The 17,592-nt window shown below is 45.1% G+C and overlaps 1 non-coding gene across 1 annotated transcript; it reads left to right on the top strand.

Moving 5' to 3' along the window:
- The first annotated feature begins 2,097 nt into the window (after nt 1–2,097).
- Trnat-cgu (transfer RNA threonine (anticodon CGU)) lies at nt 2,098–2,172 on the top strand. The gene has a single exon. It is a non-coding gene; the product is annotated as a tRNA-Thr (tRNA).
- The last annotated feature ends 15,420 nt before the right edge of the window (nt 2,173–17,592 follow it).

Genomic DNA, 17,592 nt, shown 5'->3' with positions numbered 1-17,592 from the left:
GCCACTTCGGCAACTTGCATATTCCTAATCTAATCCTGTTATCAAGATGGGACATGTCATTTTTGGCAGCTCCTCACATCACTGAAAGGGGAATGCTACACTGAAGGCAAACTGAAAATTTTTGTGGTCTGAACAGCCTTAAATTTTGCTTCCTGTTTTCAGGCACACTATCACCAGCCTCCTTTAGCAATGTAAGAACTACTACCTACTTTCTATTAATTTTGATGTATGTTTGAAACTGCAAAGAGAATAATGAAGCAATATATGGTTAAGAGAACTATGTACAACTCTGAGAATATATTTAGGCATTTATGAGGTCTCAATGTTGTCATAGATGGCTGCTACAAAGTATGTGCATTTTTTATCAGTTGCATAAAACTTTCTTAATCAGTATGCATGTATTCAAGAATATTGTCTATATTTCTATTCAGACAATAGGTGTCTGTTTTTGTGTGAAAGAGATTTTCTGCTGTTTGTTTCTGGTTTTCTGCTCCAGATGCAGCTGCCGATACACCAACTACGTGATAGGATTCACGTTCAAGAATGCTTGTGAAGTGTTCTGAAGAAAATACTGTTGCAGTTCATGTGTCCATATTTAAAAAGTGTACAGAACAAAGCAGCCATGTAAAAAGGCATTTTTTACTGTGTGTGTGTGTGTGTGTGTGTGTGTGTGTGTGTGTGTGTGTGTGTGTGTGTGTAAATTGAGCTAACTGTAGCCATTATATATGTTATGGGATTATTTGTTTATTTAGTAAATATCAAGCCTTCCTGACTTGGGTTTTCGTGGTTTCCCCTTGTCGCTAAGGTGAATACCGGGATGATGTGTCTAAAATGCCACGAGTGTGTCACATTATGTATTCCTCTGATACAGTTGTTAAATTTTAATAGGCAAATACAACACATGAACAGAATTGGTTAAAAATGTTACTGCTTATTTTACTCCTGTTTCCTATCATGTTAAATTCCTATTGTAATTACTCTGTGTATTATTTAAATATCCCAGGATATTTTAACTGTATTCAATTTCTTAAATACAATTATATCATTAGATATCACAAGATTCCAGCTGCTATTATTTGTCACATAAGTACATGCTTCTTTTGGAGTTCATACTATGATTGGCTACATATCTCAACTACTGCATTTTTGGGTGATACTCTTGAAGTAATTTACCTACTCAGTGATTTAGAAATCCTTACTATCGAGTGGATTCAGAACGGCATATTTTAATTTGTTCTCGTGAAACAGCCTGATCTAAATGTACAGTTGAGTGCAAAGCTTTCATGCAGGCTATGCTACTACATAGGCAAGTCTGCATAATGTTGTTACCAAATATCTCAAAGTACTTGGGTCATTTGCTTCAGATTTTTACACTGTCTAATGAACATCTGGATAGATAGGGGGTGGGGTGTTACCAAAAGTCTATAGCAAGATCTTTACCAATATGTTTTGTATTTTTTCTGATACTCTCATTCATATTGACGTAGGCTATTTTTCCTCTCTTTTATAAATGTCTTAAGGTTTTCTGCATAAAGTTACTGCAAGAAAGAAATTGCTATGCTGTGAAAATGTACAGCTTAACCTATTCACACAGTTTCCACAGCGCACACTCCGCTGCAGAGTGAAAATCTCATTCTGGAAACATCCCCCAGGCTGTGGCTAAGCCATGTCTCCGCAATATCCTTTCTTTCAGGAGTGCTAGTTCTGCAAGGTTCGCAGGAGAGCTTCTGTAAAGTTTGGAAGGTAAGAGACGAGGTACTGGCAGAAGTAAAGCTGTGAGTACCGGGCGTGAGTCGTGCTTCGGTAGCTCAGTTGGTAGAGCACTTGCCCGCGAAAGGCAAAGGTCCCGAGTTCGAGTCTCGGTCGGGCACACAGTTTTAATCTGCCAGGAAGTTTCATATCAGCGCACACTCCGCTGCAGAGTGAAAATCTCATTCTGGAAACATCCCCCAGGCTGTGGCTAAGCCATGTCTCCGCAATATCCTTTCTTTCAGGAGTGCTAGTTCTGCAAGGTTCGCAGGAGAGCTTCTGTAAAGTTTGGAAGGTAGGAGACGAGGTACTGGCAGAAGTAAAGCTGTGAGTACCGGGCGTGAATCGTGCTTCGGTAGCTCAGTTGGTAGAGCACTTGCCCGCGTAAGGCAAAGGTCCCGAGTTCGAGTCTCGGTCGGGCACACAGTTTTAATCTGCCAGGAAGTTTCATATCAGCGCACACTCCGCTGCAGAGTGAAAATCTCATTCTGGAAACATCCCCCAGGCTGTGGCTAAGCCATGTCTCCGCAATATCCTTTCTTTCAGGAGTGCTAGTTCTGCAAGGTTCGCAGGAGAGCTTCTGTAAAGTTTGGAAGGTAGGAGACGAGGTACTGGCAGAAGTAAAGCTGTGAGTACCGGGCGTGAGTCGTGCTTCGGTAGCTCAGTTGGTAGAGCACTTGCCCGCGATAGGCAAAGGTCCCGAGTTCGAGTCTCGGTCGGGCACACAGTTTTAATCTGCCAGGAAGTTTCTATTCACACAGTGTTTCAACCAACATAGTCTGGCATGTCTACCGTTATGCAAGTTGTTTCCCCTATCATAATTCTTCCTACTTATGTGTAATCAAATTGTATACAAAATGTGCTGCTAAGTTTTCATCATAGCAATCATATTTACAGGAAAGAGGCCAGTTGCACTTGTGGGTTATGATTAGAAAACTTTGTAATCCTATTCCTATGCAGATTAAAATTGTGAAATGTCATTGAAATTATTGTCCTCAAAAATTCAGTAGCAGAAGTCTGTATACCAGTTATCTCAATGGATGCACTTACTCATATTGAGACATTCCAATCAAGGCTCAAGATCATACAGTGGTAAGATAAGGATGGGGAGAGAGAGGTGCTAAAGATGTGTATCCAATTCCCACATATTTTACAATTGTCCAGCATTTCTAGGTTTGCTAGTATATAATTATGTTACAGGGATTTTACTTTACTCATTCCTTTCAAACAATGAGAAAGTTCTATTTCACTAAATGTCCTCTTTCCTGCATCAGTGTACTGTTTTACTTACTCTTTGAACTATTTTACAATTCTCCTTACTAGACATAGCTTATATGGTTTCTTTGGCAGTCTCTTATGTTGACTGCAATGTGTCCACTAGCAGAAATAGCCAAGGCTCTGCCTCGGCTAGTGGAACCCCATGGCAGCGAATGTAACAATATTAGCAGTTTAATTTCGAAATTGGTATTGATAATTGTTCTAGCTATTTCTTATACATCACTTTCTTATTGTTAAGATGCTGATACTTCATGAACAAAGGTTTCTTTGATTTCTTAGTATTGCATTTAATTTACCTTCCTGGAAAATTGCTTTCAAAACTGAAAAAAATGGTTTAATAAGAAATATGTTAGTAGTACAGCTAGCATTAGGATTATTAGAAACTTCACGAGTCAACACTACAGCTTTATTTATCTACATTTCCCTTTTTGCATCTGTCATTACACTTTTACCATTAATTTCCATTAAATGTTTGAGAGTGCATTTACTGTTGGTAAAGTTGCTGTTCAGCTCCATGAGGATATGCACATAAATCATAAAAATGATCTTGCTAAACAACTGATTTCTGATTCAATTAGCAGAAATATTACCTTTAAATTTGAAGCTTCATTTTCATGTTAAGTGCAGTAAGTGGACAAAGGACCTTATAACACTTCTTGCATTTGTTTCTGGTTACCCTTAAAACAGACTTCTCAAAGCAGTTCAACAAAGCATTGTAATCATATGTATAAAATAAATCTCAGAAGAACTATACAAATATCTACATCAATCCACCTCAATAGAATTTATGTCATTAGTAGAAGATTAATTATTTGTAACTAGTCACACCATTGCTAAAAAAAAAGGCTGAAATTTGTTTTTCAGAGACAATTAAATTTTCTCTCTTATGCCTTTCATAAAATTTCAGGTTTTAGATAAATAGAAGTCTTACAGCAGGGAAAAACCGTTTATTTTATCAATATTTCATATGGCAGTGGAATGATGTGCTGTAAGTAAATGACATAAATGAAGTAATGGAATGACAATTTTATAATTCAATGACTGGCATATTTCTTTACTGTATGTTGCCCAACAAATAAAGATATTGGTTGCCAATATGTTAGTAAAAATTAAAGGGAACTTGGAAGAAAGGAATAAGGTAAATAATTTTAAATACCATTTATTTTCTGTACATCACGAAAATCACAAACTTATACAATTTCACTTTCACTCGAGTTCTGCATTTGTATCTGTAGATCTTTCAGTTTTGCTTCTGTTGTTACATTAACAAGGTCTCTTATTAACTGCATTCTGATTCCATTGCTCTTGATTTCCTATGCAAGGTTACCAATGAATATCATGCAGCTATCCATAGTTAGCTCTGCCGAGAGTTGTTGGCGGTCTTGGGTGGCAGATATTTTATTAGCTATTACCTCAACAGCACTCATGTACCCATCACCAGGCCTCTTTCTTCTTCCATCCCTGCTTTGAGTGGCATGGGTAGGTGGTGGTGGTGGTGGTGGTGGTGGTGGTGGTGGTGGTGGTGGTGGTGGTGGTGGTGATGCTGTTGTTGCTGCTGCTGCTTCTCCACATTGTTCCCCAATGCATACATCGTTCAGCACATCCACATCAAGACTATAACAGCCTTCGATGTTTTGATGTGGTGATGGTTGTATATCCACAATTTGAGAAGAAAGACTTCATGTCTGTAAATTGCAAAATATTCTGAAATTTATTGCAATACTATAACTGAATGAAATGCATAACATACCAATTACCAGTTGAGCATACTGAAGTTTTGTAAATAATGTAAGAGACAGTTACTACATAAGGGGTAACTTCAATTTAAATTACATTTTGTTATTATAAAAGTGGGGGGGGGGTGTTCTTTGCCCCAATTTCAGAGAAACTGAGGCAACTTTTTCCCCTCTGACAAATTTGATCAAAATAGCTCCACAATATTTTCATTGCTGTCTTTCACACCTGAAGCAACTTGGGATGAATCTTAACACATTGAAAGGAATACTGCTTAAGAGATTAGCAAACAAAAGCCAAGAGCACACCAATATGCAAATTACAATGCTCACAAAATCTGAAAGAATTCCAGTAATCTATAACAAATGGAACATTTGCTAAAAATGTCACAAAATGCTTCTGAATCAGTAAAGGGTACTAGTAAACAACCTGATAGAAGGAAGAAACCAGGCAGTGCTTGATTATTCTAGTGATGAAGACCTATCATAAGAACAAATTGCAGATGAGGAAGTTCAGATGAAGACTGGGAATCATACAGAAGAAATAAAACCATATCAAAACCACATAGAAAACTGACACCTATCCACAATCAAATTGGGCCTAATCCACACTAGGGCTACTTTGCTCCAGTTTTTAAAAGGTTAAAAAATTTAAAAAAGAATCCCTTCAGGGCTTACTATGGTTCTTAAATAGCTTCAAACAGAATAACCTCATTTTCAAAAGTAATTTTACAAAACTACTACCCACTACATGATTTTGTCTGAATAACTACGACAGTGGAGCACAGTATTCTAATTGCATTTGTAATGTGTCTAAGACCCATGAAATTCAGTTTTTGTCTTAAGTAAATAGGTAACTTACCTCTTCACTTTCATTGTCCTCAGTCATGGAATGTTGAGTCAGGCCTATGGCTGTGCTTTTTTGTGGCAAGCAATGATCCGCCAAAAACATTAACTTCTCGTAATACCATAAAGATGGTTTGTATATCTGAAAAATTGTAAGTTCATATTAACATAGTAAAATGTACGTGGGAAAGCTACATCGTAACCCATTATCATTCAAGATTATGTGCTTTCAAAAATCGGGTGAATATTCAGAGTAATATTTCTAGGAAATAGTCTTAAATGTGTCCGATTTTTGCAAGTAGTAGGTTTCTACATTCAACACAAAATTCATAGTTTTGTACTTACGTCGTTCATCCCAGCGCCACTGCTTTTCGTTGATTTTACTTTGGCGTGCTCCACTTTAAATTGAGTTCGTAGATTGTGCATCTTGCTGTAGCACTCCTTGCTCGTCGTGTATGGTCGAACAAGACACACGGCACTTGCAACTCTTTCGAGTGCTTCTGCACGCAAGTGTTTATTGTAATAATTTGCGCTTTTCACGACGTACAGACACTGTTCTTCCCTATAAGCACATATCAAAGTTTCAATCGCTTCCTTGGACCACTGCGGTGCCATTATTTAATAATTATAATTATAATAACTTACTACCGCACCTCACAACAGCAGAAAAGCAACTACGAACAAAGGCTTCCAGCTCAAGCTTTCCGCGTCTGACGTCACAAACGAAACGTCTCATGATTGGCCAACGCAGGTAGCATGCAGGGTACCTTGCAATAAAAATGGCACCGGACCCATCCTGGAAATCTTACAAGGTTCCCAGCAAGGTAGCCCGCTAGCAGACGACGGATTCCGCAAGGCAGCCGTCGTGCGAGCCAGCAAGGAAACTTACAGCGAATCTTGCTCCGTGTGAGACGGGCTTAAGGCAGCCCACCAGTGACGGCACTACCCTGGCTCCCCAGCATTTTGTTTGTAACGGGAAACAAAACCACACAAAAGACGTGATGAGCAGTATTTGTTTTGGCTGATTATAGCTACACACTGCAAAAAAATAAATTGCAAATCTGTGCAGAAACGGCAGAGAAAATGTGTCTGATGACTCTTAAGACACCCTGAAAACTACCTCTTCGTACTTAAGACATAAATTAGAGCTTCTGAATATTTTATTTCTTATTTAAAGCTGTTTTTTACAATTTGCAAAACTGCAATTGTAAAATCGTGACCTTTTAACACAGTGACGGAATATGGGAAATGTTACACCGCGAACACCTTGAATGAGCACTGGACCAAACTTACATCCTACCATTCTATTTCTCTTCCTCTAACCTATCTAACTCTTCTATATCTCTTTCACCCCATTCTATCGTCTTATGCCTCTGCTTGATGAGAATAGCTCACAAGCTGCAAGAACGTAACGAGAAAATTCCCAACTAGCAATAGGACTGACATTCATAAAAGAAAAAATATGTTTACTTTCCTATACATAGTCATTACCATTATTATTATTCTTGATTATTATAATTATTTTTTGATTGTTATAATTATCATTGTACTACTTTTATAATCTCTAATTTTTTTCTGTAACATTAATACTGTATAACATGTTATATGTCCTTAATGTTCTGTAGAAACTGAAATTTGTTGAATATGAGTATGCCTGGTTAGGTGTAAGAGAGGGCCTGAAGGCCCTAATCTTGCCAGGTAAAATAAATGTATAAATAAATAAATACATCCCAGTGTACTCATGTCCTTGCGATATGTTTAATCTCGACATGTGGAATAATCGGGTCTACTGCCGGATGTTTGTGTCGCTCTGGCACAATATTTGCTCTCTTTGCCGTCCGCGCCCGCCTGGCGCTGCTTGTAATGTGTTGTCTCTTCCCCGGTGTTCCCTCGGACGTCCGCGCCAGGCGGGCGCGGACGGCAAAGAGAGCACCCGGCGCCCTCTGGGCATAAATACTGGACAAGATCCTCCAACATGGCATTCGAGCTGCAAACGTGGCCGACCACAGGGCGATCAAGGTCGCAGTGGCCGACCACGTCGTCGACGCACCGCCGGCGCGTGATAAGGCACCTTCCGTCGGAAGGATGAAGACGACCAAGGCACTCCTCAGGGGGTTGCCTTGGTGCTGTGACGAGGCAGCGGTACGGGAAGGGCTGCTGCGAGCCGGGTTTGGTTGCGCAACCGCAAGGTTGCACAACCGGACCGACAGGAAGAGGGCGCCGCTCTATGCCGTGACCGTGCAAACGGTCGACGGCGGGAGTGACATCTTCGACTTGCGGAAGTTGCTGGGCTTCCCGGTTACGACGGAGGCTCTCCCGACCGCCATGGACCCTCAGCCCCAGTGCTTCAGGTGCCAGGGCGAGGGCCATGTTGCGAAGTATTGCCGCAACGCAGCGCGGTGCGTCAAGTGCTCAGGCGAGCACGATAGCCGCGCCTGCGACCGCGGCAGCAACGCTTTGCCGACTTGTCTCCGGTGTGGCGGCCCGCACGTCGCCAGTTGGCGCGGTTGTGCGGCTTTCTCAAGTCGCAGCCGTGCCGGGGGCGGCGAAGCGGCCGCGCCGACGCAGCAGCAGAAGAAGAGACGACGTCGGAAACGGCGTAGGGCGCAGAACAGCCCGGCACAGCTGAGGGGCGGCGCAGCAGCAGACCCACCTGCCTGGGGCAGGGACGGCCGCTCGGAAACGGGCAGCCAGGACGCAGCTCGCCCTCCCGTGAAGAAGTGTGACCTCGACCTCGGGGCCGCCGTGAAGGAGGCCACAGCAGCCCTCAAAGCCGTCATGGCGGCGGAGAGGGTTGCCTTCGCAGCCGCCGTGGCTGCAGAGAAGGAAGAGGCCTTGAGGCAACTGCGTGCAGTCTTCGCCCAAGGCCTCAGCGCAGTCGTACCTGCGCCTATCCCAGCGGTTGCCCCAGCAGCACCGCAGGTGAAAGGTGCAAAAGCCAACAGGGCAGTCTTCATGGCACAAGCGTCGCCAAGCTGCCGCACCGAACTTTTATGTTACAGGGAGTAAGCCACTGCCGCCGGCCCAGGAGACTACAAGCGAGCCCAGCCGCAGCACCGGACTGACCCAGCTAACGACCACGCAGTACATAGGTAACGTTGCACGATACCTCACGCTAACCACCCCTCACCTTGCATGCTCTGTCGCAGCTAGCAAGCCGCTACTGCTCTTACTACCCGTCCTACTGTCGCAGAGGTTTTTTTCCCTTGGCGCTGGCCTTGGCACTTTTTTTCCTCTGCTCTTACAACCGCTACCCTTCGATCGTTTTCGACCACTTCTATCTCCTGATGGACCATGTTAATGAGTAGTCTTACCCAGACGCATGGATAACATCACAGCCTGCATCCTGTGACGCCTGATTCAAAAACTAACATGTTTACGGAGGTGACAGTAGAACTTTTGATTTGGTCACCACGTTGGTGTGGGCGTGGAGGGGCCCCATCCTATATATATATATATATATATATATATATATATATATATATATATATCCAACATGGCAGTTAGAGTAAACGTCGACAAGTTCACTAGAAAACCGAAGCAACTGCGCAAACACCGCTACTGAAGACCAATAACTCTACATGCACGTCCAATACGTTTCCGCGAGTAGTCAATTACCTCGGTGTCTGGCTGGACCGGAAATTACTCTGGGGGGGGGGGGGGGGACCACATACAACACATGACCAACCGAGCTAGCGCGAGGCTCAAACAGCTCTATCCTATGCTCAACAGGCGTAGCACACTGAACATAAGGGTGTCGAGGTCCATGTACATGACACTTATCCGACCCCTGATGACGTACGCAGCTCCTGTCTGGGGATACGCTGCGCCTACACGCCTGCGCCGTCTGCAGCTCATACGAAACAAAGTACTCAAAATCATAAGCAATGCTCCAGGATACAAACGCATCGCGGTTCTTCAGCGGGAATACCGACTTGAGACTCTCACGGAGGTAATCCACAAACTCACCACAAAACTATACAGAAACTACAAACATTCGCAGAACTCGTTTATTCTGAATCTGGGGAACTACGACCACAACCATAGATGGAAACATAAAATACCAAAAGACATACTTGTAAGGACATAACATCTATGGCCAAGCATACACAAACATAACGGCACAGGCGAGCCCCTGTTAATCAGACGCCATTACTGGATATCCAGCTGAAATACACTGCCGAATAACTGGCACCACACAGTGAAGCCGTACCGTACACTGCATGCAGACAAGCTCCACACATCCCCCGCACAGTGAGATGATCTATGGCCGATCTCCCACTACTGTATAATGATCTTGATTGTTCCAGGAATGTAGGAGCTGCAGCAACTGGGACACATCGACATCGCTTGTCACGGTAATGATGCATGATACCTATACTAACAAATCCAACCTTGCATGAGCTATCGCAGCTAGTAAGCCACTACTGCTCTTACTACCCATCCCACTGTCGCAGAGGTTTTTTTCCCACGGCACGAGCCATGGCACTTTTTTCCCTCTGCTCTTCAAATCGCTACCCTCACTCGCGTTTCGTCCACTATCTATCACCTGATGGACCGTGTTAATGCGTAGCCTTACCCAGACACACGGACAACATCACATTTCAGCATCCTGTGATCCACTCACTAGATAACTAACATGTTTACGGAGGTGACAGTAGAACTTTTGGTTTGGTCACCACGTTGGTGCGGGCGTGGAGGGGCCCCATCTCTTTATAATATCCAACACGGAAGTCTCAGGTAGCACCTGAAGAAGGCAACGAGTTACGTGGCCGAAATGTTGTGCCAGAGCGACACAAACATCCGGCAGTAGACCCGATTATTACACATGTCAAGATCTCGCCGGGAAAGCCTGAAGAGTTACATGTTTAATCTTTTTTATTTTCAGTACATAAAAAGTCCATCCCCACAGATGAGTACTGGTGTTACTATGTTTGGGTTACTAAAACTTTAGCTAATTTGCGTGTCTAACTTTACTAGTATTAAAATGGCACTGCAATACAATTTATGATGTACGTTCAAATGTAGCACAGAGCCTGTCTCTTCTTTTTCACTTGTAGGCGTCAGCAGTGGGAGGGGTTGGGTTTAGGAGGGAGCGTAACGGAAGAGGGGAGAGGGGAGTACTCGCCCCTCCCCCAATCGCCACCCCCACGCACCATGACCACACTGGTATCTGTACTGCAGAGCTTTTACTCAGTGCAGAACATTTTTATACGCTTGTAGAAGGAATCCCGCAAAACCTCTCGCTCAGCCGTGACCTACCGCAGTGAGAGAAAGTTACGGCTGCAGCAGTTGCCGCACGACCTAGGTTTGTTTCGTTGTCACGACGAGCACGACTCCGCTTACTCACCCTTCCCGGGTAAATTTCTATGGACGTGCTTGTTCGCAATATATGAAAAAAAACTTGGCATCTAAGCTGTGACACTTGTTCCGAAGTAGAGAAATTCCCTCTTGAAAACCTTGAGGCAAGTTCATTCTAGATATCGAAGGAAATTTATGAAAATGCCAATCAGAAGCGCATATAAAACCAGAGGTGCTCTTGAAAGGGACGTGTCTGCAGTAGCGGTGTAGTGACGTTCTAAATATGGAGAGCGGTTCCTGGCAGTCCTTGTTTTGTACCAGGTTGATACAATTTTCATGTAAATGTACTTTGACAACTAAATTTTGTTCTGGAAAACTGACTGCTTACTTCACAGATATTCCTACTACACTGGTGTCCAAAATTAAAGCAACAATCGGAAATTTTGGATGGTTGCGTTTATTTTGGCACAACACAGTATAAACAGGTGACAGTAAAGTAGAAACAATATAAAGAATGCAGAACGTAAAGAAGTGCAACATGCAAAACGGTAGACGAAATGTTCTTCGTTTCTTTCCAAGTCAAATGGCTTTCCACACTCATTCTGACAACTGGTTAATGTGCTCAGTAAGGTTTGTGACCACCTCTGGCCTGCCAACGACGGTACATGCTGTGAATGACGTCATCACTCCCCTGTTGAAGCAATGATGCCAGTCTTCTTACCGAGCTGCTCACTAGCCTTGGGGAGTGGTTGATGGATGTTGACGTGTTGCAGGCCGTCTCCCTAGTGCATCCCAGACATGCTCCATTGGATTCAAATCGGGAGAGAAGGCAGCCCACGTCATGCTTGCAATACCTTCCATTCCCAAAAGAACATCAACCACTCGTGCTCTATGAAGTTGAGCATTATTGTCCATCACTACGAAATCTAGGCCGACAGCAACTCGGAACAACCGAGCATGAAATCCCAAAGCCTCCTCACTGCACCTGACAGCAGTTAAATCTCCCTGATTCGCCGGCACAACTTCATGAAGAGGGGTTCCAGTGGTTAACATAATCCCTGTACACTCCGTTAGGGATCCTCCTCGATAGTGATCCCTTTCCACAATGTTTGCGTTCCGAAACCGTGTTCCACGTGCCCTCCAGATGCGAATCCGTCGAGAATAGCATTGGGACAATCCGCGTTTCAGGACAAAGTACCGTTATCCAAGAGGGCGGCTGTGACGTCAATCAAGATGGCGGATTTTGGCGGGAAGTTAGAATTTTGGTGGGAAAGTGGCACGCCCCGCTCACCCCGAAAAATGGCGCAAAGTTCAAATTCCAACATGATAATGCGTCACGCCTAAGAAAATGGCGGAAACGAATTGTCTTTATTATTTAACCAATTTCAAGCAGATGTGTTCGACGCTGGGTCCGGACTGCAACTGGCTTAGTTCACATCGTCGCAAACAGAGGGCGCCACCGTGATGTCAGATCGTGATGCAAGTACAGTCATTCAAGATGGCTGCACCCGGTGTATCCAGCACGAGCTCCAGAGCCCAACTGGCTTAGTTGATGCAACCAGAGGGCGCTCTCCTGATGTCAGATCATGACACAAGTATCGGTATTCAAGAAGACGACACCCACTGTGTTCACCGCTAGCTCCAGAGCCCAACTGACTCAGTTCATAGCGTGACCACCAGAGGGCGCCACCGTGAAGTCGCGTGAAGACAGAAGATCGTCTGCTCTCTCGCTCGCAGTCGTTATAACCGGACACTTGCCACGTCGGCGACCCGCGAGTGACATCACAGCCTCAAGAACGCACCGTTATACTCGTGCTGGACATTGGACATAGTCTTCTGTAAATATGCTAATTAAAGTAACACTCACATTCACATCTAACCTATCAGTTACTGAAGTACTTAATTCCATTTCAATTTTAATAATATTCAATAAGTCAATTTACAATTTCAATAATCAATGATCAAATGAGAAGTTCCACATCTTCCCACTATCAGCGCTGCGTTCATCTATGACCTAGAATCCCCCCGCCCCCCCCCCCTCCAAACCCTAGAATGCTGAACTCTTATTGGCTACTGCATTAGTCATCTGATTCAACTACATAGAACCTAGGACTAGAAATCAATTTTCACCAATACCACACCCACCTGGACTTGGAATCAAACAGTTTAAATTCTCAACCACGACCCTCAACCCAGCATCATGCTCCCTTACCGACCCACTATGGCAGGCTAACGTTCACTAAGCTGTACTAACGTGTTCTAACTTGCACAGCGTATGACATCATCCAAAATGGTGGGGCGAAATGACGGGAAAACCGATCTGAACACAAGTCTCTATTTTTCAGGTGGTGTGTCCACCACGACGTTTACTGTCCAACTGACAAGTACACATTACTGCCATCAGATCGCACTGTCATCCATCCTATGACCTAATCCCAGATGGTGGTCTGTAGTGGCTAAAATAATGCTAAAATTACTAAGTTTGCGCTAGGCTGCTGGGGAGATTAAGGAGGGAGTCCACTCTATTTCCTTCGAACATTTTCTACATCTACATCTACATGATTTCACATTAATTTCTTGGCAGAGGGTTCATCGAACCACAATCGTACAATCTCTCTACCATTCCACTCCCGAACAGCGCGCGGGAAGAACGAACACCTAAACCTTTCTGTTCGAGCTCTGATTTCTCTTATTTTATTTTGATGATCATTCCTACTTATATAGGTTGGGCTCAACAAAATATTTTCGGAAGAGAAAGTTGGTGACTGAAATTTCGTAAATAGATCTCGCCGCAACGAAAAACGTCTTTGCTTTAATGACTTCCACCCCAACTCGCGTATCATATCTGCCACACTCTCTCCCCTATTACGTATTACACAAAACGAGCTGCCCTTTTTTGCACCCTTTCGATGTCCTCCGTCAATCCCACCTGTTAAGGATCCCACACCGCGCAGTAATATTCTAACAGAGGACGAACGAATGTAGTGTAAGCTGTCTCTTTAGTGGACTTGTTGCATCTTCTAAGTGTCCTGCCAATGAAACGCAACCTTTGGCTCGCCTTCCCCACAATATTATCTATGTGGTCTTTCCAACTGAAGTTGTTCGTAATTTTAACACCCAGGTACTTAGTTGAATTGACAGCCTTGAGAATTGTACTATTTATCGAGTAATCGAATCCCAACGGATTTCCTTTGGAACTCATGTGGATCACCTCACACTTTTCGTTATTTAGCGTCAACTGCCACCTGCCACACCATACAGCAATCTTTTCTAAATCGCTTTGCAGCTGATACTGGTCTTCGGATGACCTTACTAAACGGTAAATTACAACATCATCTGCGAACAACCTAAGAGAACTGCTCAGATTGTCACCCAGGTCATTTATATAGATCAGGAACAGCAGAGGCCCCAGGACGCTTCCCTGGGGAACACCTGATATCGCTTCGGTTTTACTCGATGATTTGCCGTCTATTACTACGAACTGCGACCTTCCTGACGGGAAATCACGAATCCAGTCGCACAACTGAGAAGATACCCCATAGGCCCGCAGCTTGATTAGAAGTCGCTTGTGAGCAACGGTGTCAAAAGCTTTCCGGAAATCTAGAAATACGGAATCAACTTGAGATCCACTGTCGATAGCGGCCATTACTTCGTGCGAATAAAGAGCTAGCTGCGTTGCACGAGAACGATGTTTTCAGAAACCATGCTGATTACGTATCAATAGATCGTTCCCTTCGAGGTGATTCATAATGTTTGAATACAGTATGTGCTAGAAAACCGTACTGCAAACCGACGTCAATGATTTAGGTCTGTAGTTCGATGGATTACTCCTACTATCCTTCTTAAACACTGGTGCGACCGCGCAATTTTCCAATCTATGGGTACAGATCTATCGGTGAGTGAGCGGTTGTATATGATTGCTAAGTAGGGAGCTATTGTATCAGCGTAATCTGAAACGAACCTAATCGGTATACAATCTTGACCTGAAGACTTGCCCGTATCAAGCGATTTGAGTTGCTTCGCAACCCCTAAGCTATCTACTTCTAAGAGACTCATGTAAGCAGCTGTTCGTGTTTCAAATTCTGGGATATTCCATTCGTCTTCCCTGGTGAAGGAATTTCGGAAAACAGCGTCCAATAACTCCGTTTTAGCGGCACAGTCGTCGGTAACATTACCATCGGCACTGCGCAGCGAAGGTATTGACTGCGTCTTGCCGCTTGTGTACTTTACATACGACCAGAATTTCTTCCGATTTTCTACCAAATTTCGAGACAATGTTTCGTTGTGGAACCTATTAAAAGTATCTCGCATTGAAGTTCGTGCCAAATTTCGCGCGTCTGTAAATTTTAGCCAATCTTCGGAATTTCGCGTTCTTCTGAATTTCGCATGCTTTTTCTGTTGCCTTTTATTTAGAGATCGAATATACACTCCTGGAAATGGAAAAAAGAGCACATTGACACCGTTGTGTCAGACCCACCATACTTGCTCCGGACACTGCGAGAGGGCTGTACAAGCAATGATCACACGCACGGCACAGCGGACACACCAGGAACCGCGGTGTTGGCCGTCGAATGGCGCTAGCTGCGCAGCATTTGTGCACCGCCGCCGTCAGTGTCAGCCAGTTTGCCGTGGCATACGGAGCTCCATCGCAGTCTTTAACACTGGTAGCATGCCGCGACAGCGTGGACGTGAACCGTATGTGCAGTTGACGGACTTTGAGCGAGGGCGTATAGTGGGCATGCGGGAGGCCGGGTGGACGTACCGCCGAATTGCTCAACACGTGGGGCGTGAGGTCTCCACAGTACATCGATGTTGTCGCCAGTGGTCGGCGGAAGGTGCACGTGCCCGTCGACCTGGGACCGGACCGCAGCGACGCACGGATGCACGCCAAGACCGTAGGATCCTACGCAGTGCCGTAGGGGACCGCACCGCCACTTCCCAGCAAATTAGGGACACTGTTGCTCCTGGGGTATCGGCGAGCACCATTCGCAACCGTCTCCATGAAGCTGGGCTACGGTCCCGCACACCGTTAGGCCGTCTTCCGCTCACGCCCCAACATCGTGCAGCCCGCCTCCAGTGGCGTCGCGACAGGCGTGAATGGAGGGACGAATGGAGACGTGTCGTCTTCAGCGATGAGACTCGCTTCTGCCTTGGTGCCAATGATGGTCGTATGCGTGTTTGGCGCCGTGCAGGTGAGCGCCACAATCAGGACTGCATACGACCGAGGCACACAGGGCCAACACCCGGCATCATGGTGTGGGGAGCGATCTCCTACACTGGCCGTACACCACTGGTGATCGTCGAGGGGACACTGAATAGTGCACGGTACATCCAAACCGTCATCGAACCCATCGTTCTACCATTCCTAGACCGGCAAGGGAACTTGCTGTTCCAACAGGACAATGCACGTCCGCATGTATCCCGTGCCACCCAACGTGCTCTAGAAGGTGTAAGTCAACTACCCTGGCCAGCAAGATCTCCGGATCTGTCCCCCATTGAGCATGTTTGGGACTGGATGAAGAGTCGTCTCACGCGGTCTGCACGTCCAGCACGAACGCTGGTCCAACTGAGGCGCCAGGTGGAAATGGCATGGCAAGCCGTTCCACAGGACTACATCCAACATCTCTACGATCGTCTCCATGGGAGAATAGCAGCCTGCATTGCTGCGAAAGGTGGATATACACTGTACTAGTGCCGACATTGTGCATGCTCTGTTGCCTGTGTCTATGTGCCTGTGGTTCTGTCAGTGTGATCATGTGATGTATCTGACCCCAGGAATGTGTCAATAAAGTTTCCCCTTCCTGGGACAATGAATTCACGGTGTTCTTATTTCAATTTCCAGGAGTGTATTTATCGCACTGAGACAAAACACTCTCCATCGTATGCTTGTGCTCACACGCAAACAACTCCTAATTTACGCAAATAATTGAATTACAGACATTCATACTCCTCCTAAATAATTCAGCACAGGTATGTCTAGACACGCTCAGTACTCGTAAACTGTACAAATAACTCACAGCACAGCCTACACACCTGCTCCGCCGACCGGTGTCCAGTAGAGCGCATGGACAAGCCCACCGACGTGGAGCGGCCGCCAGCTGTCAAACCACGCACAGGCACCCGGCCGGGTCCCTCAAGCGGCGACATCCCTTTCATGCTTCATTTCTTCTTCATTTCACCTAGACGCCTATGATGACGCGATCTACATTTATACTCCGCAAGCCACCCAACGGTGTGTCGCGGTCCACAGCTCGTGGTCGTGCGGTAGCGTTCTCGCTTCCCACGCCCGGGTTCCCGGGTTCGATTCCCGGCGGGGTCAGGGATTTTCCCTGCCTCGTGATGACTGGATATTGTGCGATGTCCTTAGGTTAGTTAGGTTTAAGTAGTTCTAAGTTCTAGGGGACTGATGACCATAGATGTTAAGTCCCATAGTGCTCAGAGCCATTTCAACCATTTTTTTGGTGTGTGGCGGAGGGCACTTTACGTGCCACCGTCATTACCTCCCTTTTATGTTCCAGTCGCGTATGGTTCGCGGGAGGAACGACTGTCTGAAAGCCTCCGTGCGCGCTCGAATCTCTCTAATTTTACATTCGTGATCTCCTCGGGAGGTATAAGTAGGGGGAAGCAATATATTCGATACCTCATCCAGAAACGCACCCTCTCGAAACCTGGCGAGCAAGCTACA

This window comes from Schistocerca cancellata, chromosome 10 (assembly GCF_023864275.1).
Source record: "Schistocerca cancellata isolate TAMUIC-IGC-003103 chromosome 10, iqSchCanc2.1, whole genome shotgun sequence".
Lineage (NCBI taxonomy): Eukaryota > Metazoa > Arthropoda > Insecta > Orthoptera > Acrididae > Schistocerca > Schistocerca cancellata.
The sequence above is the reverse complement of the archived record's forward strand: the minus strand, read 5'-3'. Positions and strand labels throughout refer to the sequence as shown.